This window comes from Grammomys surdaster, unplaced genomic scaffold (assembly GCF_004785775.1).
Source record: "Grammomys surdaster isolate TR1022 unplaced genomic scaffold, NIH_TR_1.0 125603, whole genome shotgun sequence".
In the NCBI taxonomy this organism is placed as follows: domain Eukaryota; kingdom Metazoa; phylum Chordata; class Mammalia; order Rodentia; family Muridae; genus Grammomys; species Grammomys surdaster.
In genome coordinates, this window is record NW_021620446.1 from 33,538 (window position 1) to 56,479 (window position 22,942).

Sequence of the window (22,942 nt, forward strand, 5' to 3'; positions counted from 1 at the left end):
TTCTTCTTCTTCTTCTTCTTCTTCTTCTTCTTCTTCTTCTTCTTCTTAGTCGTCTCTTTCCCCTTCCTTCTTCCTTTTCATTTCATTTTTCTTGTTTGTTTGTTTGTTTGTTTGTTTGTTTGTTTTGAGACACAGTCTTACTATATAGCTCTGGCTGTCCTGGAACTCACACTGTAGACCAGGCTGACCTCAAGCTCACAGATCCATCTGCCTCTGCCTTCTGAGTTCTAGGGTCAAAGCCATGAACCTGGATATAACGTTATCTTTCAAAGTAAGATTTTTATATACAAACAAAAGCTGAGGAAGAGAATTGTCACTAGATTGTCATAGAAATGCTGAAGCTAAAAGGAAAAGATGTTGTTTAGTAACAAGAACTTATATATTACCACTGGTTAAAACAATTAATTGCCAAAGTTAAAGCTCTAATATTGTAATAGTGGTTTTAATTAGTTATGTCTTTTGTATAGCTTTAAAAGAGAAAGTACACAGAGCTCATATGAATTCACAGAGACTGACATAACATGAACAGGGGCTTCATGGGTCTGTACCAGATTCTCTCTGTATATATTATGGCTTATAGTTTAGTGCTTTTTTATGGGGTTCCTAAGTGTTTAAACTAGGGAATCTCTGATTCTTGTGCCTTCTATTGGGCCTTTTTCCTTCTGTTTGTTTGTAATAGTTTTTGTTTTACCTTATTAAATTTTATTTTGTTATATGTTATCATTATCTCTTAGAAGACTTTCCTAGCTTTCAGTCCACAATTTGGCCCAGGGCAAATTAGGCACTCCAACCGACCTACCTACACCCAGAGACAGCACTGTTTGCCTCCCAAAAGGCCTGATCTAATCCAGCTCACAAAGCTCCACCTTCCTACAAGGAAGGACAAACTTCAGTCAGGGACAGCAAAGCTAGTTAACACCAAAAATAACTGGATGGCTAGAGGTAAATGCAAGAATATAGGCAACAGAAATCAATGCCACTTGGCACCATCAGAACCCAGTTCTCCCACCACTGCAAACCCTGGATACCCTAAGATGCCCATAAAGCAAGATTCTGATCTAAAATCCCATCTCATGAAGATGATAGAGGACTATAAGGAAGAAATAAATAACTCCCTTAAAGACATACAGGAGAACACAGGTAAATAGGTAGAAGTCTATAATGAGGAATAATATAAATCACTTAAAGAATTACAGAAAAACACAACCAAACAGAAGAAGGAATTAAACAAAACCATCTGGGATGTAAAAATGGAAATAAAAAGAACAAAGAAATCAAAAAAGAAGGAAACCCAAGAGATGGAAACCCTAGGAAAAAATCAGGAGATACAGATGCAAGCATCACCAACAGAATGCAAGAGATAGAAGAGAGAATCTCAGTCATAGAAAATACCATAGAAGATATTGACACAACAGTCAAAAATGCAAAATACAAAAAGCACCTAACCCAAAACATCCAGGAAATTCAAGATACAATGAAAAGACCAAACTAAGAATGATAGGAATATAAGAGTGAAGATTCCCAAATCAAAGGGCCAGAAAACATCTTCAACAAAAATAAAGAAAAAAATTTCACTACCCTAAAGAAAGACATGGCCATAAACATACAAGAAGGCTACAAAATACCAAATAGACCAGAAAAGAAAAACCTCCCATCACATAGTTATCAAAACACTAACTACACAGAACAAAGAAAGAATATTAAAAGCAGTAAGAGGAAAAGGCCAAGTAACATATAAAGGCGGACCTATCACAATTACACCAGACTTCAACAGAGACTCTAAAAGCCAGAAGATCTTGGGCAGATGTCATGCTGACTCTAAGAGAGCAAAAATGCCAACCCAGGCTGTTAAACCCAACAAAACTCTCAATCACAAAAGAGGGAGAAACCAAGATATATCATGACAAAACTAAATTTAAACATTATCTATCCATTAACTCAGGCTTACAAAGAATACTAGAAGGAAAATTCAAATATGAGGAGGATATCTGCACCCAAGAAAAAAACAAGAAATTAATCATTTCACAACAAACCCAAAAGAAGAGAACCACACACACATATTACCACCTCTAATAACAAAAATAACAAGAAGCAACAATAATTGGTCATTAATATCACTCAATATCAATTCCCCAATAAAAAGACATAAAATAACAGAATGGATATTTAAACAGAACCCGGCACTTTACTGCATACAGGAAACACACCTCAGTGACAAAGACAAACACTAACTCATACTAAAAGGAAAAAAATACAAGCAAATGACCCTAAAAAACATGCTGGAGTAGCCATTCTAATATCCAATAAAATAGACTCTCAACCAAAATTTAACAAAAAAGATGGGAAAGGACACTTCATTTTCATCAAAGGAAATATCCACCAAGATAAACTCTCAATTCTGAACATCTATGCTCCAAACACAAGGGCTCCCACATTTATAAAAGAAACATTACTAAAGCTGAAAACACACGTTGAACCTTACACAATATTAGTGGAAGACTTTAACACTCAACTCTCACCAATGGGCAGGTCTTAGAAACAGAAACTAAACAGAGACACAGTGAAACTAACAAAAGTTATGAACCAAATGAATTTAATAGATATCTACAGAGCTTCATCCAAAAAAAAATAAAAAAAAAAGGAATATACCTTCTTCTCAGCAGCCATATAGTAGGACACAAAATAAGCCTCAACAGATACAGGAAGATTGAAATAATCCCATTCTGGCTGGGTGGTGGTGGTGCACGCATTTAATCCCAGCACTTGGGAGGCAGAGGCAGGCACTTTGAGTTCGAGGCCAGCCTGGTCTACAGAGTGAGCTCCAGGACAGCCAGGGCTACACAGAGAAACCCTGTCTCAGAAAACAAAAAGAAGAAGAAGAAGAAGAAGAAGAAGAAGAAGAAGAAGAAGAAGAAGAAGAAGAAGAAGAAGAAGAAGAAGAAGAAGGGGAAGGGGAAGGGGAAGGGGAAGGGGAAGGGGAAGGGGAAGGGGAAGGGGAAGGGGAAGGGGAAGGGGAAGAAGAAGAAGAAGAGAAGAAATAATCCCATTCTATCTGATCACCATAGACAAAGTCTTGTTTTCAGTAACAACAAAAACAACAGAAAGACTCATACTCATGAAAACAGAACAACTCTCTACTCAATGATAACTTGGTCAGGGAAGAAATAAAGAAAGACATTAAAGACTTTCTAGAATTTAATGAAAACGAAGGCACAGCATACCCAAACTTATGGGACACAATGAAAGCAGTGGTAAGAGGAAAATTCATAGCACTAAGTACCTTCATAAAGAAATTGGAGAAATCCTATTGGAAAGACTCCAAAAGAAGTAGAGAGCAGGAAATAAACTCAGGAATGAAATCAATCAATTAGAAACAAAGAGAACAATACAAAGAATTGACAAAAGTAAGAGCTGGTTCTCTGAAATATAAACAAGATAGATAAACCCTTAGCCAAACTAATTAAAGGGCAAGAGACACTATCCAAATTAACAAAATCAGAAATGAAAAGGGAGACATAACAGAAACTGAGGACACTCAAAAGATCATTAGATCCTACTATAAAAGATTATACTTAACAAAACTAGAAAATCTAGATATGGTGGATGATTTCTAGACAGATACTATGTATCAAAGTTAAATCAGAATCAGATAAATTATATAAACAGTCCCATAACTCCTAAGGAAATAGAAGCAGTCATTAAAACTCTCCCAACCAAAAAATCCCAGGGCCAGATGGTTTTAGTGCAGAATTCTATCAGACCTTCAAAGAAGTCCTAATACCAATACTTCTCCAACTATTCCACAAAACAGAAAAGAAGGAATATTACCCAATTCATTGTATGAAGCCACAGTTACTTTAATTCCTAAACCATATGAAGACCCAACAGAAAAGAGAACTTCAGACCAATTTCACCTATGAATATTGATGCAAAAATACTCAATAAAATTTTCAAAAACTGATTCCAAGAACACATCAAAATGATCATTCATGATGATAAAGTAGGCTTCATCCCAGAGATGCAGGGATGGTTCAATATACAAAAATCCATCAACATAATCCACTTTATAAACAAACTCAAAGAAAAAAATCACATGATCATCTCATAAGATGCTGAAAAAGCCTCTATCAAAATACAATGCCTCTTCATGTTAAAAGTCTTGGAAAGATCAGGAATTCAAGGCCCATACCTAAGCATAATAAAGGCAATATATAGCAAACCAACAGCAAACATCAAATTAAATGAAGAGAAACTTGAAGCAATACCCCTAAAATCAGGGGCAAGAAAAGGCTACCCACTCTCTCTATATATTTATTCAATACAGTACTCAAAGTTCTAGTTTGAGCAATTAGACAACAAAAGATCAAGGGATACAAATTGGAAAGGAAGAAGTGACCTTACATAAGTGACCTTAAAAATTCTACCAGAGAACTTCTACAGCTGATAAACAACTTCAGCAAAGTGGTTGGATATAAAATTAATTCAAACAAGTCAATAGCCTTTCTCTACACAAAGGATAACTGGGCTGAGAAAGAAATTAGGGAAACAACACCCTTCACAACAGTCACAAATAATAAAAAATATCTTGGTGTAACTCTAACCAAGCAAGTGAAAGATATGTATGACAAAAACTTCAAGTCCTTGAGAAGGAAATTGAAGAAGATCTCAGAAGATGGAAAGATCTCCTATGTTCACGGATTGGCAGGATTAACATAGTAAAAATGGCCATTTTACCAAAAGCAATCTACAGATTCAATTCAATCCCCATCAAAATTCTAACTCAATTCTTCAGAGAATTTGGTAGAGCAATTCTCAAATTCATCTGGAATAACTAAAAAACCTGGGATATCGAAAACTATTCTCGACAATAAAAGAACTTCTGAAGGAATCGCCATCCCTAATATCAAGCTGTAGTAAAGAGCAATAATGATTTAAAAACCACATGATATTAGTACAGAGACAGGCAGGTAGATCAATGGAATAGAATTGAAAACCCAAATATGAACCCACATGTCTACAGTCACTTGATCTTTGACAAAAAGGAGCTAAAACTATCCAGTGGGGAAAAAGGCAACATTTTCAACAAACGGTGCTGGTTCAACTAGAAGTCAGCATGTAGAAGAATACAAATTGATCCATTCTTATCTCTTTGTACAAAGCTCAAGTTCAAGTGGATCAAGGCACTCCACATAAAACAAGATACACTGAAACTAATAGAAGAGAAAGTAGGGAAAAGCATTGAACTTATGAACACAGGGAAAGTTTCTGAACAGAACACCAATGCCTTATGCGTTAAGATCAAGAATTGACAAAAGAGACCTCATAAAATTGCAAAGCTTTTGTAAGGCAAAGGACATTGTCAATAGGACAGAATGGCAACCAACAGATTGGGAAAAGATCTTTACCAATTCCTACATCCAATAGAGGGCTAATATTCAATATATACAAAGAACTCAAGAAATTAGACTCCAGAGAACCAAATAACCCTATTAAAAAATGGGGAACAGAGCTAAACAGAGAATTTTCAACTGTGGAAACTCAAATGACCAAGAAGCACCTAAAGAAATGTTCAACATCCTTAGTCATCATGGATATGCAAAATCAAAACAACCCTGAGGTTCCACCTTACAACAGTCAGAATGGCTAAGATAAAAAACTCAGGTGATAACAGATGCTGGCAAGGATGTGGAGAAAGAGAAACACTCCTCCATGGTTGGTGGGATTGTAAGCTGATAAAAAACACTTTGGAAATCAATCTGGTGGTTCCTCAGAAAACTGGAAATATTTCTGCCTGAAGACCCAGCTATACTACTACTGGACATATATCTAAAAGATGCTGCAACATATAACAAGGACACATGCTTCCCTATGTTCATAGCAACCTTATTTATAATAGCCAGAAGCTGAAGATAACCCAGATGTCCCTCAACCAAAGAATGGATACAAAAAATGTGGTACATTTATACAATGGAATACTACTCAGCTATTAAAAACTTCACGAATTTTGCAGGCAAATGAGTGGAACTAGAAAATAACACTCTGAGTGAGGTGACCCACACCCAAAGGACATACATGGTATGTACTCACTGATAAGTGGATATTAGGAAATAAAAACCTTAGAATACCTATGATATAACTCACAGACCATATGAAACTTAACAAGATGGAAGGCCAGCCTCTGAATGATTCAATCTCACCTAGAAGGGGCAACAATCATAAGAGGCAGAGAGAGGGAGAGAACTGGGTGGGAGAAGGGAAGGGGCAAAAAGAAGCTGGGTGGGCAGGATCAGGTCTGGGAAGACAGAAAAGAAGTCCAGAAGACCAGGAGAATGAATAGATGTATGTAGCAGTAGTGGGTGTGGAATGGGAGGAACCACTAGAAAGTCCCAGATGCCAGGGATGGGAGAGGCTCCCAGAACCCAGTGGGGATGGCATTAGCCTAAATGCCCAACAGAGGGGAAATAGAACCTGAAGAGACCTCCTCCAATAGATAGACATGGGCCCCAGTTTAAGAATGGTACCACTCGGCCAGGCGGTGGTGGTGCACGCCTTTAATCCCAGCACTTGGGAGGCAGAAGCAGGCAGATTTCTGAGTTCGAGGCCAGCCTGGTCTACAAAGTGAGTTCCAGGACAACCAGGGCTATACAGAGAAACCCTGTCTCAAAAAACAAAAACAAAACAAAAAACAAACAAACAAACAAACCAAAAAGAATGGTACCACTCACCCATCTCAAAATTTTTAACCCAGAACTGTTCCTGTCTAAAGGAAATACAGGGACAAAAAATGGAGCAGAGACTGAAGGAAAGGCCATCCAGAGACTAACGCACGTGGGATCCATTCCATCTGCAGACAGCAAACAACCCTTACACTATTGCTGATGCCAAGATGTGCTTGCATACAGGAGCCTAATATGGCTGTCCTCTGAGAGTCTCTGCCAGCACCTGACTAAGACAAATGTAGATACTCACAGCCAACCATTGGACTGAGCCCAGGGACCCAATGGAAGAGTTAGGGGAGAATTGAAGAAGCTAAAGGAGAATGCAACCCCATAGGAAGAACAACAATATCGACTAACCAGACCCCTCAGAGCACTCAGGGACTAAACCACCAAACAAAGAGCATATGGGCTGGTCCATGGCTCCAGCTGCATATGTAGCGAGGACTGCCTTACCTGGCATCAGTGGGAGGGGAGGCACTTGGTCCTGTGGTGGTTTAATGCTCCAGAAAAGGGGGAATGGTAGAGGGGTGATGTGGGAGTGGCTGTGTGGGTTACAGATCACTCTCTTAGAGGCAAAGTGGAGGGGCATGGGAAGGGGCATTCATGGAGGGGATAACATTTGAAATATAAACAAGTAAAATAATTAATAAAAAATATCATAAAAAAGATTTTGCTAATGAGAAACAAAGTGGATCCACAGGGGAAGGGAGGTAGGGAGGGACTAGGAGGAGTAGAGTTAGGGGAAACTGTAATCAATATATGTTATTATGTAAGAAAAGAATGCATTTTCAATTAAAGAGAGAGTGAAAGCTACAAAAACTACTATAGCTGTAATACTTTATGTATCAGCCAGTATTCTCTTCAGGGATAGACTACCAGATGCCATGTAGCAGAATGGTAAGTAGATAGATAGATAAATAGATAGATAGATAGATAGATAGATAGATAGATAGATAGATAGATAGATAGATAGATAGAATTGACAGATATAGAAACAATACATTAGATTGACTTACATAACAAACAACTAAGTACATCCACAATAGATGTGCATATGCTATATAGGTGGAGAAACTAGCAGCTCTCATTACTAGAAACTGGAAGCTTCATAAACAAGAAAGATAAGATGCAGTCCAAGTCTGAGGTTGAAGGTATAAAATTCCCTACAAAGCTGCTGATATGACTCTACATTCAAAGCTGAAAATGGTGGAGTCAGAGGTTCACAGGTGATTATAGCAGCAAATAAAAACAAAATAAAACCAACAAAAATATAGCCTATGAAAGTTAGCTAAAGATAAAACAGATAATTTAAACAGGCACATATCATCCAATGAGCTAGAGACACTAATTAAAATCTTCCAACTAAAAATGGCCCTGAGCAAAGTCAATTTAACACAAAATTCAACCAGATGTCCAAAGAATAACTAACACCAATACTCTTCAAATTATTCAATAAAATAAAATAGAAAGGAATACTTGCAAAATCTTTTTAGAAAATTAGTATTATCTTGATGCTAAAACCTAAGATCTAATAAAAGAAAATATAGGCCAATAACTCTGGTGAACATGAATGCAAAAATTCTCAATAAAATATTTCAAAACAAATTCAAGAACACACCAAAAATTTTACTTGATTTCCTTAATTTTTTAAATATTTGCTGTCCCTTTATATCCTAGTAATTAATCCCCTGTCTGATATGCATTTTGCAAAGATTTTTTTCCTCCATTCTGTACGCTACCTCTTTCTTCATTCTGATAAATTGTTTCCCTTTTTGTATTCAATAAGCAACTTGTGCTGTTGATTAGAACTTATGAAAAGCCTTTTCTATTTCTTTTTATTAAGATATTTTTATCAATGCAAGACTGAAGCATCCACACCCTGGTCTATTGAGGGGGGAACAGGATGATCACGGGAGATGGAGGAAGGGAAAATCCGGGAGGGAGAGATGAGGGGGAGGAAATAAGGGAGGCAGTATCAGGTACTAGAGGGGATGGGAGAATGGTACAGAGGGTCAGGAAATCAAATTTAAAATGTGCAGCAGTGGGGTATGAGGAACTGGTGATAGCCACTGGAGGGTCCCAGATGTCAGGGGAATGAGATGCTCCCAGGATCCAAAGAGGATGACTATAGACGAAATGTGAAGAAAAAGGGAGATAGAACCCGTAGAGACCACCTCCAGCAGATAGGCATGGCTCCCAGTCGAGTGATGGAGCCACCCACCCATCTCAAAGGTTTTTTTTCACTTTTATAAAAATATATTTGAGAGTTGACTCGCGCCTCCAGTGACCAAAGACTTGACCACTCAAAGTCCAGCTCCCTGTAACTGCTAGACATGGACACCGGTGTGATTGAAGGTGGATTAAATGTCACTCTCACCATCAGGCTACTTATGCATGGAAAGGAAGTTGGCAGTATCATTGGAAAGAAAGGAGAATCTTAACAGAAGATGTGCGAGGAGAGTGGTGCACGTATCAACATCTCAGAAGGGAATTGTCCTGAGGGAATTATCACTTTGGCTGGACTGACTAACGCCATCTTTAAAGCCTTTGCTATGATCATTGACAAACTGGAAGAGGACATAAGCAGTTCTATGACCAATAGCACAGCTGCCAGTAGACCCCCGGTTACCTTACGGCTGGTGGTTCCTGCTAGTCAGTGTGGCTCTCTTATTGGAAAAGGTGGCTGCAAGATCAAGGAAATAAGAGAGTACAGGGGCTCAGGTCCAGGTGGCAGGGGATATGCTCCCCAACTCAACTGAGCGGGCAATCACTATTGCTGGCATTCCGCAATCCATCATTGAGTGTGTCAAACAGATCTGTGTGGTCATGTTGGAGACTCTCTCCCAGTCCCCCCCGAAGGGCGTGACCATCCCGTACCGGCCCAAGCCCTCCAGTTCTCCAGTCATCTTTGCAGGTGGTCAGGCCTATACCATTCAAGGACAGTATGCCATTCCACAGCCAGATTTGACCACGCTGCACCAGTTGGCAATGCAACAGTCTCATTTTCCCATAACCCATGGCAACACCGGATTCAGTGGCACTGAATTCAGCTCTCCAGAGGTGAAAGGCTATTGGGCAGGTTTGGATGCATCTGCTCAAACTACTTCTCATGAACTCATCATTCCAAATGATTTGATTGGCTGTATAATCGGGCGTCAGGGTGCCAAAATCAATGAGATCCGTCAGATATCTGGGGCGCAGATCAAAATCGCAAACCCAGTGGAAGGATCTACTGATCGTCAGGTTACCATCACTGGATCTGCTGCCAGCATTAGCCTGGCTCAGTATCTAATCAATGTCAGGCTTTCCTCGGAGACAGGTGGCATGGGGAGCAGCTAGAACAGAGCAGATTCATCCATAATCCCTTTCTGCTGTTCACCACCACCCATGATCCATCTGTGTAATTTCTGAACAGTCAGCGATTCCAGGTTTTAAATAGTTTGTAAATTTTCAGTTTCTACACACTTTATCATCCACTCATGATTTTTTAATTAAAGTGTTTTAATTCCTTTCTCTGTTCAGCAGTTACGCTAAGATATCCATATTTAGTTTTATAAGCTTCTCCCCCTTTTTTGTTTTTGTTTTTGGGTTTTTTTTTTTGGCTCATGAATTTTTGTTTGTCATGGAAATGTAAGAGTGGATTATTAATACATTTCAGTTTAGTTCTGTAATGTCAGGAATTTTTCAAAAAAAAATAAAAGATGGACTGGAGCTTTTTCTTTGTGAATAGGAATATATATATATATATATATATATATATATATATATATATGAATATTCATAGCATGTATACATTAGTATAAAAGCATTAGGAATACATAATAAAAATATAAGTCCTAAGGCTGGAGAGATGGCTCAGTGGTTAAGAGCACTGACTGCACTTCCAGAGGTCCTGAGTTCAAATCCCAGCAACCACATGGTGGCTCACAACCATCTGTAATGAGATCTGATGCCCTCTTCTGGTGTGTCTGAAGACAGCTACAGTGTATTTATATATAATAAATAAATAAATCTTTAGATATATATATATATATATATATATATATATATATATGTCCTAGTTATCATTCAGTGGCAAAATTGGGATGATTTTTCTCTTTATTTGTTTACATAATTGAATGTTCTATAATTGTACTTGTTTTATCTTTGCAAGAACAAAATAAGGAGATTAGTCTTTTACATAAAGGCCTCAAACAGACAGGGGCAAATAATGTCTCTGTTATCCCTTAAGGCAAATCAGCTAGGAGCTCACCCTGTAGAGCACCTGCCTCCCACCACACAGCCTAAGAAAAAGTACCATTTAAATTGGACATGATTCCATGTTTGTCACATTAACAACTTTGTGACTCTGTTGTTCTGGGATCACAGGGCCTCTGCATGCTAGGCAAGCACTCTACCCCTGAGACACACCCCCAACCAAATTATATATTTGATCCGCTAGTCCTCTCTCACCCCCACTTTCAAAATAAGAGACTGGATTGTTGTTAGCATTAAATAAAATCTCAGATAAAAACTAAAATACTTAATAAATGTAACATGCTTGTCCTGGTTCTGTGCAAGCTTTTTTATTTTCAGTAACTTCTCGATATGTATTTGCTTTCTGTCCAATCAAAGGTACAGTCTTTCTTTGTTCATGTTTACTGCATAGGAGCAAAGAAAGAGATTTAGAAGGCACAGTGTTGAGTCCCTTTGCTTAAGACAGCTTACATGTTTTTAACCCAGAAATGTTCCTGTCCAAAGGAAGAACAGGGACAAAACTGGAACAGAGACTGAAGGAAGGGCCATCCAGGAACTGCTCCATCTGGGGATCCATCCTGTTTGCAGACACCAAACCAGACACTGTTGCTATTGCCAAGAGGCACTTGCTGACAGAAACCTGGTGTGGGTGTTCTTTGAGAGGCTCAACCAGCAACTGACCAATACAGCTGTGAATGCTTGGAGCCAACCATCAGACTGAGCTCAGGGACCCCAGTGAGGGAGCTGGTGGAAGGACTGGAGGAACAAAGGGAGACTGCAACCTCATAGGAAGAACAACATTGGCTAGCCAGATCACCTAGTGTTCCCAGAGACTAGACCACCAACCAAGGAGTGTCATGGCTCCAGATACATAGGTAGCAGAGGATGGCCTTGTCTGACATCGATGAGAGGGAAGACCCTTGGTCCTGTGGAGGTTTGATGCCCCAGCATAGGAGGATGCTGGAGCTGTAGGGTAGGAGAGGGTGGGTGGGTGGGGGAGCACACTCATAGAGGCAAAGGGGAGGGAGAAGAGGGCGGATGTGGGATGGGGGGAGTTGTGGAAGGGTAACTGGCAAGTAGGATATCATTTGAGATATAAATGAATGGAATGATTACTTTAAAAAAAGAAGATATTTTATCTATGCTTTCTCCTAGCAATTAGAAATTTCAGGTCATAGATTTGTCTGTGATTTGTTTTGAATTGAGTTTTTGCCCAGGGTAAAAGATACCAATCTTGTTTCTACAGAAGGAAATCCAATTTCTTTCCTTTTTATTTATTTTAATTATTTTGACCATGGGTGCTTGTAGGCACACACGTGATACAGCGTCAACTTTTATTGACCTATGCAGATCTGTCTGCAAGACCTGAGATTTGAAGACCTTAAAGAATGGGGCGGACTACAGTCTAATGTAGACAATCTTACTTCAGTTTCAGTGTGCTTTTAGACACAAATGTAACAAAGCAATGGTCCAAGGAAGGTCATTTGAGCTCAGGAAAAAAATGATTATAAAAACAAGGTAAATAAACTCCAGTAAGCACATACTAAATATTAACAGAACAGCTCTTTCCTAGAAGTTTCTCAGAAAAAAAAATTAAACACAATTTCCTGGCATGTACAATAAACTATATCTGGGAAGGCACAAAATCAAGACTAAAGGCCATGGCCAGATTCAAAGCACACTAAGAACAGCACTCAGCATACCCTCAAACTAGATTGGGTTCTATAGCTATGTCCTGTCATCCAATAAGAATAAGCATATCTTATAAATTGAATATAAATGTTTAACACAGGAGGCACAAAACAACTTCCAAGAGCAATCCAAGGAACAAAATTAGGTAAAAGTCCCTGCGACTTTTTTCCTAGAGTCTCTCTCACAGTTCCCCAAGGCATTGTTCACCATGCATCATTCTTTTGACCATGTTCTGATGATGCAGTGTGTATGTAGAAGTCAGAGAACATCATTTGTAACTCACTTCTTCTAGTGTGGATTCTGGAGATTGACTCAGACAGCAGGGACTTTTACCCACTAGGACATCTCACCATCCAGAAAATACAGCTTTTCCAGCAACATCTGTTAAAAAGACTTTCTGTTTGGGGTACTGTTTTTAAAGCCTTGTTAAAAACAAAAGTGGCTGTAGTTGTGTCTGTTTATGCCTGGATGATCCATTCTATTGGCCAAGATATGTCCACATCAACAAGATTAACCAATAAGATCAAGTAGGCTTCATTCCAAAGACGTAGGGATGGTTGAACATACATAAATCAATAAATTTAATCTACTATATGAATAGGCTCAAGGACAGAAACCACATAATCATCTCATTTGATGTAGAGACCTTTGACAAAATTCAACATCCCTTCATGATAAAGTCCCTAGAGAATTTAGGCATGCAAGGTACAATGCAAAGACAATGTCTGAATTTGGGTGGCTGTGAACAGACACCGTGACCAAGGCAACTATTATAAAGAACTACATTTAATTGGGGCTGGCTTACAGTTTAAGAGTTCAGTCCATTACTGTCACAGCAGCGTTTAGGCAGGCATGGTGCTGGAAGAGCTGAGAGTTCTACATCTTCATTCAAAGGAATTGAGGAGCAAACTGTCTCCCACATGGCTAAGAGGAAGGTCTCAAAGCCCACCCCCACAGTGACACACTTCCTCCCATAAGCCACACCTACTCCAACAAGGCCTCATCTCCTAATAGTGCCACTTCCTGGGCCAAGCATATTCAAACCACCATAAGGAATATAAGGCAAGCCTATAGCCGATACCTTGTTAAATAGAGAAAACTTCAAAGCATTGTCAGTAAAATCAGGAGCAATTTAAGTTATGTCCACTCTCTCATCTTCTGTTCAATATAGCACTTGAAGTCTTAGTTAGAGCAACAAGACAACTGAAGAATATAAAGAGGATACAAATAGGAAAGTGGGAAATTAAAGTATCCTTCTTTGCAGATGATATGATTTTATACATAAAAGACCCCAAATACTTCACTAGGAAACTTCTACACCTGATAAACACATTCAGCAAAGCAGCAAGATATGAAATTGACACATAAAAATCAACATCTTTACTACATACAAATAATAAACACAGAGATAAAGAAACCAGAGAAACAATGCCATTAACAATCACCTAAAACATCTTGGAGTAAAACCAACCAAGGAAGTTAGAGGCCTACACAATGAAAACTTCAAGAAACTGAAAAGAAATTGAAGACACCAAAATATAGAAAACCCTACCATGCCTGTGAACTGGCAAGATTAATATTGTGAAAATGGCCATTTGCCAGAAGCATTCTATAGATTCAAATTCCTTTTAAATTCCAATGCACTTTTTCATAGAAATTGAAAAATAATCTTACATTTCATATGGAAACACAAACAACCCAGGAGAGCCAAAACAATATTGAGCAATAAAAATAACATATCAACATCCCAGATTATACCACAAAGATATAATAATACAAACAGCATGGCACTGGCATAAAACAGACTCATTCAGCAGATTAGAATCTAGGATTCACACATAAACTAACACTCCTACAGTCATCTGATTTTGACAAAGAAACCAATAATACACACTGGAGGAAAGACTGCATCTTCAGGAAATGGTCTTGTGAAATGGTCAACCTCGATAGCTACATGAAAGAATGGAACTTGATCTTTATCTCTCAGCTTGAATAAAACTCAACTCAAATGCATCAAGGACAACAACGTAAGACCCAATATCCTGAATCTGATAGAGGAGAAAGTAGTCAATACACTTGAGCTCATTGACATAGGAAAGGGCTTCCTGAAAGGCATAAGACCAAGAATTAATAAATGTGACCTCACAAAACTAAAATGTCCTATACAGCAAAGTGTACCATCCCCTGAGTGAACTGGCAGACCACAAAATAGAGAAGAAATATTTGTTAGCTATACATTTGACAGAGGATTTGTATCTAGAATTCACAAAGACCTAAATAACTAACCATCAAGAAAACAACCTAATTTTTTAAATGTGGTATGGAATGATAAAAAGTTCTCCAGAGAGGAAATACACATGTCTAAGAAACATTTTTAAAACATTTGATAACCTTTACCATCAAGGAAATACAAATTAAAGCTATTTTGAGATTTCATCTTGCCCTAGTCAAAATGGCTATGAAAAAAAAATGATGACAAATGCTATCAAGGAAAGGTAAATGCTTATTCATTGTTGGTGGGAGTGCCAATTTGTGTGTCCATTATAGAAATCAGTACATAAATTCCTCACATACACACACACACAAACTAAAAATAGATCTGCCATGTGATCGAGCAGCAGCGCTCTTAAGCATACACCTATAGCCTACTGTTTTAGTCAATGTTCTGTTGCTGTGAAAAGACATCATGACCAAGGTAATTCTTGCCAAAAAAAAAAAAGCACTTAATTGAGGCTTGCTTATAGTTTTGGAGGTTTAATCCATTATCATCATGGCAGAAAGCATGGTGGCAGGCAGATGTGGTGCTGGAGAAGTAGCTCAGAGTTAAATCCTGATCCTAGGCAGAAAGAGAAACACTGGACCTGGCATGGGCTTCTGAAACCTCAAAGTCCACTCTCAGTGACCATCTCCTCCTACTCCTTCTAGTCCTTTCAAATAGTGACATTCATTCAAATAGGGTAACGTGTGTGTGTGTGTGTGTGTGTGTGTGTGTGTGTGTGTGTGTGTGTGTTAATTTTATATTATTTAAATTACATATATACTTGTATATATGTATAGATATAGATGATATAGATGTAGATGTAGATATAGATATAGATTAGATATAGATATTTGTAGGGGGCCATTCCTATTCAAGCCACTATACCTACTATAGAGATACCTACTTACCCATGTTTATTAATGCTCTATGTACAATAGCCAGGAAATGAAAACAGCCTACATGTCTATCAACTGCTGAGCAGAAAATTAAAATGTTGTATATCTACACAATGGAAATTACGAATATTGTAGCTAAAATAACAAAGCTTGAAACAATCATTCTGTGTGAGGTAATCCAGACCCAGAAAGACAAATGTCACATATTATCTCTCATTTGTTGTTATCTTTGATCCTTAGATATGTATGTTCATTTGGAATATTCATAAAGGTTATCAGTCCTGTAGATCCCCAAACATTACAGACAATTGCCAATGATATCAGTTACCTTCCAGAACTTGACAGTAAGGCCCTATTGGTGAGGACACCATGTAAACCATGGAGAACAAACTTTGACGTTTAAAACCCACTGGATAGCTTTTATAGTGCTGGAAGGTGCTATCCACACTACGGGAAGTAATTACCTGTGAATTCTGTAAACTACAATAATGCCTTACCTGGTAACTCATGCCCACTGGTACATGAACATTGTGGGGGTGACCAATCACTTTATTATTAGACTTAGCCCCACTCCACAAGATGACACCTATACCTGGCACCATTTTGTGACTACACAGGTTATAGTTCCTGGGGGAGACCCTACTGCTGTTATTCTGCTGAGTGAATGTGATATTAAATGGACTCCTAATGATTTATCTTTATACCCACAACCCTTACCAAAGAAGCTTTTATTTTTGATAGGTGATGATTAACATAGAGACCCCCAACTGGCTAAGACACCAAAAATGAGAGCCTATGGAATGCTCAGCCCTACATGAAACATCTATACTACACTGCTTCCTCCCAAGGTTTGTGGATCACTGGGGAAGAAGAGGCAGAAAGAGTGTAAGAGCCAGAGGTAGTAAATGAATACAAGAGAACAATGTCCTCCTGACACAACAGGAAGCTGCACATATAAACCCACAATGACTATGCAGCATGTCCAAGCCCATGCATGCACAAAACAGACCAAATTCCAGCACAGAGAGAAGTAGACACGAAGTTCCTCCCACAGCAAAAGAGCTGCTTGGAAAAAGAGAATTCGTGTTGTTGTTGTTGTTGTTGTTGTTAAGAACATAACCACTGGTAGGTAGATTGACCCCACATTAATAGAAGGCTGCACGTTAATATATAAACAGCACATATTAGAATTGATGGATTTTATTAAACAGATGCAAAGTGAATGGGAAAGGAAGGGGTGTCCCTGGGAGGAGCTAAGGGAAGAGTAAATACAGTCAAAATTCATTGTACAAAATTCTCAAGAAATTAATAAAAATTATTTTGAAAATCCGCATGCTCCTGCAATTCTTCCTCCCCTTCTTCCATGGGGTTCCCTCAGTTCTGCCTAATGTTTGGCTGCAGAAGGATTGTAGGAGCAAGAAAGGACAAGGAGACCAAAGAACACGGCCCACAGAATCTACTAAGCAAGGTTCACAGGGGCTCACAGAGACTTAAGTGACAGTCACAGAGCCTGCGTGGATCTGAGCAATGTCCTCAGAATATATGATATAGTTGTGTAGCTTGATGTTCTTGTGGGACTCCTGGCAGTGGGGCTGGGGTGAGGGTGTCTCTAACTCTCTTGTCTGCTCTTGGGACCCTTTTACTCCTACTGGGTTGACTTGTCTAACCTTGATGAGGGTTTGTACCTAGTCTTATTGTGACTTGCTAGCTATGTTCAGTTGATATCCCTGGAACCCCTGCTCTTTTTCTGAAGGGAAACAGAGGAGGAGTGGATCTGGGGGAGACAAGAGAGAGAGGGAAGACTAGAAGAGGTGGAGGGAGGGGAAACCATGGTCAGGATGTAATATGTGAGAGAAGAATAAATTAAATTAAATTAAATTAAATTAAATTAAATTAAAATAAATTTGGGTCTTTCAATTTTAAAAAAAAAAAAAAGCCACATTCTCAAGAATCAAGCTTGTTTGCATGTATAGGCCTTTTTTTTTTCAACCTTTGTTCCAGCTGGGCTCAGAGACTGTTGGACAGAGTTGTCCACATTCAAGGTTGACTTCCCCTTTCAGTTCCCTTACACACATGTCACAGGTCTTTGGAAACACAATAAAGTATAATTTATTGATTTTCTTGGCGTCTCTCAACCCAATTGTGTTAATGAACAAAAACATACCTCACATTTTGTTAAGGGATATACATTATACAAATATTAAGTTATGAACATCAAAAAAATATTTTCAAGGTGAAGAAGAAATGTAAATTTCTATGTGGAATAAAAGATATTTATACTAGCTTAAAATAATTATTATAAGTACAAATATTTTACACTGATACTGAAGCCTGTAATAGATATACCGAGGTTAAGAAGGGAAGACTTAAAGTGTACCACTATAGACATCATCTAATCCAAAGAAAGAAAAAGAGAATATTGGCAAATGTTAACAGAATGGCATTAGTGAGCCCTTACATGTTTACATTACAGCGAGCAGAAGTTGATTGAATTTGCTTATCCAAGATAAAAACACAATACTCCAATAAAATGGAAGAGACAGTATGACAGATCTCACAGAAGAGTTAGGCAGTCACTGCCAACAACTGCAAACAAAACAGACAGCCTGAAATGCAGAATATTTCATGGTTATAGAATCATGAAAGTGTTAGACATCAGAACAAAATGATTATGAGTAAGGAGATTGAACCCAAGACAAAAATTCTGTCGTTAAAACAAAAGCAAAGATCTCCTGAGTGACAAGAGTCAGAGTAAGGAGAGAGTATGTTCTGTGGAGAGAAAAATAGAAAGCACACAGAAAATGGGAAAGAGGTGACTGGGAGTGTAAAAAGAATGAGGAAACAGAAAGTCAAGGCCAAGGACAGCAGGAACCAGGTCCCAGCTCCACTCCAAGTCCCTCCGTAGGATGAGGGTAGGATGGAAGTGGGAACAGAAACTACAGCCCCAGTGTCACTGGAGCCTGAGGACAGCAGACAACAATCTATGTTTAAAAGAGAATGTGGTATTAATACAAACTATAGAAATATAGAAAAACTTAAAAAGTTTAGTCTGTATACTAACACTGATGTATCCTCTTGATCTTTTCTCATGTCGCTTTCAATCATTACCAATGCTGATATTGTTTCCTTCAGTAAACTATTGTTGTGTGATGACCTGGCCATTGAGTGGAAAGAGAACTTCTAAAACCAAGTTTCTTCAAACTGCCCACACTTATTCCAATGTTCATAAATTTTGTTTTAGAGTCTGTTAGGACTCTTTGGTTGAAAAATATATTTAAATTTCTTTGGCAATTTGTTTATGTTTCCTTAGGACTATTTTGAAATTATTTACATAATTACAAATTTAAAGTTTATATATTCACAGAAGTTCACATTGCAAAATAAATTATAAAAATTCCCAAAAAGTGTGACATCTTGAACTCAGTGGCCACCAGCATATTCCACACTGTTGATGGAACGTGAGGTAATAATGGCTGAAAAAAATCAGGCCTCGGGGAACACAAATGTCATAAAATCACATATTAAAATAAAAATTAAAAATGAACAATAGCAAAGATGCAAGAAAACCTTAGAGACAAGAGCAACACATGGCAGTTTTCAGCTCTGGGTGGGGCACAGTTACAATGCTGGCGCTGGGTTAGACCTGGGTGCTAATTAAGCTAGCCTGTTCTACCATTCATAGGAAGTGCAGCACCACTTCCCTCTAGACATCAAACGCGTTACTAAGGACACAAGAAGTATATGCTGCCTAGCCGCTTTCACAAAGCTGTCCTCTGGCTTTGGTTTCCCTCCTGCCCTGGGTAAGTTGTACATGGCTGGTAGGCTGTGCACCATCTCCACTGTGGTCTCAGAGTGCTGGAGCCCACTGGGAACTCAGGAAACAGATGCTTCCTCCATCCTTCAGGTATAACTCTTTGCACTGTTGGTAGGAAAAACATTATTTGCTCCCAGAATGTTAAACAGAAGCTCAGACTTGGAGACTATCTGGCAGAGGACAACACAGTGACTCCAACTCCTTTGATGTCGGGAACTCTGTCCCCAGGCCAGGCTAGCTTGTTTGTACTGATACTGTGTATTTTATGCTTTTGTTTTACTTGGAAGAGAATTTTGGGCGTCAGTCAAGGCCATTGATTTAATGAAAAGGTAGTACTAAATAACAGCTACTTACCCAACAAATTTCTAGTTTGGACTCCTTTTAATTGGAAAGAAGATTTTAATAAGGGCCTGACATTTTGCTATACAAAAACAAGAGAAAATTTGCAAGAGTTTACTTGAATCAACTCTCACTTTACTAGCTAGCTTTTTATGTATCCAAAATGGCATATTTGCCTACTATGTTTTAAACCATTGTGGCCTAAGGATTTATGCCTGCTAAGTTCCATTCTTCTTTGAGTGTAAAGGAACAGAAAGTCAGAGTACCAAGCTGACATGTGACCTGTCCCAAGTGGAGAAGCCCGTGATCCAGCAGGGGGATGTTACTTTGGCACCTTTGTAGAGCTTGACCTCTTCCTCATACAAACTGGGCTGCTGTAGGAGAGTTCACATGCCTGGGAGCAGGAAACCAGGACAGACTCCAAAATGGACCAGATTTGACATAGAAGACAGGAAGAGGCCAGCACAGTATAAAGAATTACTGGAGAGGAACACTGTAAATATTAGTATCATTACTAAAATTAATTTATAAAAGAAAAGAAAATTTATCCAAACAAACTTAAAGCTAATATTCTAAAATTTCTGAGTTTCCACATTGTGTGGAGTCGAGAAGAAAATTCCACTAAGTTCGTTAATTAAGCTACTTAAGTTAATTAAGAACTTAAAGCCTAAATGGCCTCAGATGGAAGGACTGTGATGAGAGTAAAAGAGCAGTAAGCCTTTAGATACCAATGCACCAAGGAAGAAAAGGAACTAACAAAGTATGATCAAGCAAACTGGAAAGGAAACACACATATCACAAAACCATTGCCCCAGCACATCTTGCAGGCAGGGTAGTTGAAGGGTTTGTGGCTGCAGTGGTGTCCCAGCCCCACTACTTTGCCTGGTCACAGATGACCATTCCAGGCTCCATATCCTCCATTACTATGAGTCATTGCTAGAGTCTTCCTCAGATTTCAGGAAGCTTCCACTGCACTAGGTTTCCATATCACCTGCCAATTGCCCCCAATCCCAGTCATCTCTCCCTCCATCCCTTCTTCCTCCACCCCATCAATCCTTTTTGCATCCCTGCCTTCCCCTAACCCATCCACAAATCTGTCCTGTCCTGTCCTGTCCTGTCCTGTCCTGTCCTGTCCTGTCCTGTCCTGTCCTGTCCTGTCCTATCCTATCCTATCCTATCCTATCCTATCCTATCCTATCCTATCCTATCCTATCCTATCCTATCCTATCCTGTTTTCTCTTCTTTTCTATTCCATTCCATTCAATTCCATTCTATTCTCCTTCCCAGGGAGATCCATTCATCCCCTCCTAGAGCCCTCTTTGTTACTTAGCCTCTCTGGATCTGTGGATTGAAGAGTAATTCACCTTTACTTAACAACTAATACCTACTTATGAGTACATAGCATGTTTGTCTTTCTTGGTCTTGGGAACCTCACTCAGGATGACTTTTTCAAGTTCCATCCATTTGCCTACAAATTCTATGATGCCATTTTTTAACAGATGAGTAATACTCCATTGTATAAATGTACCACATTGCCTTTTACCCATTTTTTGGTTAAAAGACATCTATGTTGTTTCCAGTTTCAAGCTATTATGAATAAAGCCACTACAAACATAGTTGACCAAGTAGACTTTTTTGTGGTAGGATGGAACGTACTTTGGGTGTATGCCCAAGAGTTTTATAACTGGGTCTTAAGGTAGATGGATTCTGTTTTCTGAAGAATCACCATATTGATTTCCAAAGTGGCCCTACAAGTCTGCACTCCCACCAGCAATGAAGGAGTGTTCCCCTTGTTCTACATCCTCATCAGCATGAGCTGTCACTTGTGTTATTGATCTTAGTCATTCTGACAGGTAAAGATGGAATCTCAGAGTAGTTCTGAACTGCATTTCACTGATAGCTGAAGATACTGAACATTTCCTTTAGGTGTTTCTTGGCCATTTGAGTTTTCACAGAGAACTCTCTGTTTAGATCTATTCTTCATTTTTAAATTGGTTCATTTGGTTTGTTGATGTCTAGTTTCTTGAGTTCTTTATGTATTTTGGATACTAGCCATCTGTCAGATGTGAAGTTGCTGAAAATCTTATCCCATTCTGTGGGCTGCTGTTTTGACAGTGTCCTTTGCCTTATGAAGTTCTTCAGTTTCATGAGATACAACTTACTAATTATCAATTTTATCACCTGTCCTATGCATGTTCTTTTTTGAAAGTTGTCTTTTATACCAGTGCAGTTAAGGCAACTCCCCACTTTCTTCTCTATCAGGTTCAGTGTGTCTGGTTTTATGTTGAGGTTTTTGATGCACTTGAACTTGAGTTTTGTGTAGGGTGATTAATACAGATCTATTTGCTTTCTTCTACATGCAGACATCTTGTTAATCCAGCAACTGTGTGTTGAAGATACTTTCTTTTTTGCAATGTGCATTTCCAGATTCTTTATCAAAAATCAGATGTCCACAAGTGTATGAATTTATGTCTGGGTCTTTGATTAGATTTCATTGATCAACATGTCTGTTTTTATACCAATGCCATATAGCTTTTATTACTATAGCTCTGTAGTACAGCTTGAAATCAGGGATGAGGATACCTCCAGAAGATCTTTTGTTGTTTTCAGGATTATTTTATCTATTATGGGTTTTTTTGGTTTTCCATACGAAACTAAGTACTTTCCTTTTAACGTCTGTGAAGAATTATGATAGAATTTTGATTGGGATTGCATCTAATCTGTAGATTGCTTTTGGTATGATGGCCATTTTAACTATGTTAATTCTACCAATCCATGAACATTGAAGATCTTCCCATCTTCTGACAACTTCTTCAATTTCTTTCTTCAAAGACTTGAAGTTTTTGTTATACAAGTCTTTCACTTGCTTGGTTAGTGTCTTAGAGTTTTACTGCTGTGAACAGACACCATGACCAAGGCAAATCTTAAAAAGGACAACACTTAATTGGGGCTGGCTTACAGGTCCATCATCATCAACGTGGGAACA

General features: G+C 38.6%; 1 pseudogene; it reads left to right on the top strand.

The window, feature by feature from the left end:
• Nucleotides 1-8,998: 8,998 nt before the first annotated feature.
• Nucleotides 8,999-10,243, top strand: LOC114638488 (annotated as a pseudogene).
• The last annotated feature ends 12,699 nt before the right edge of the window (nucleotides 10,244-22,942 follow it).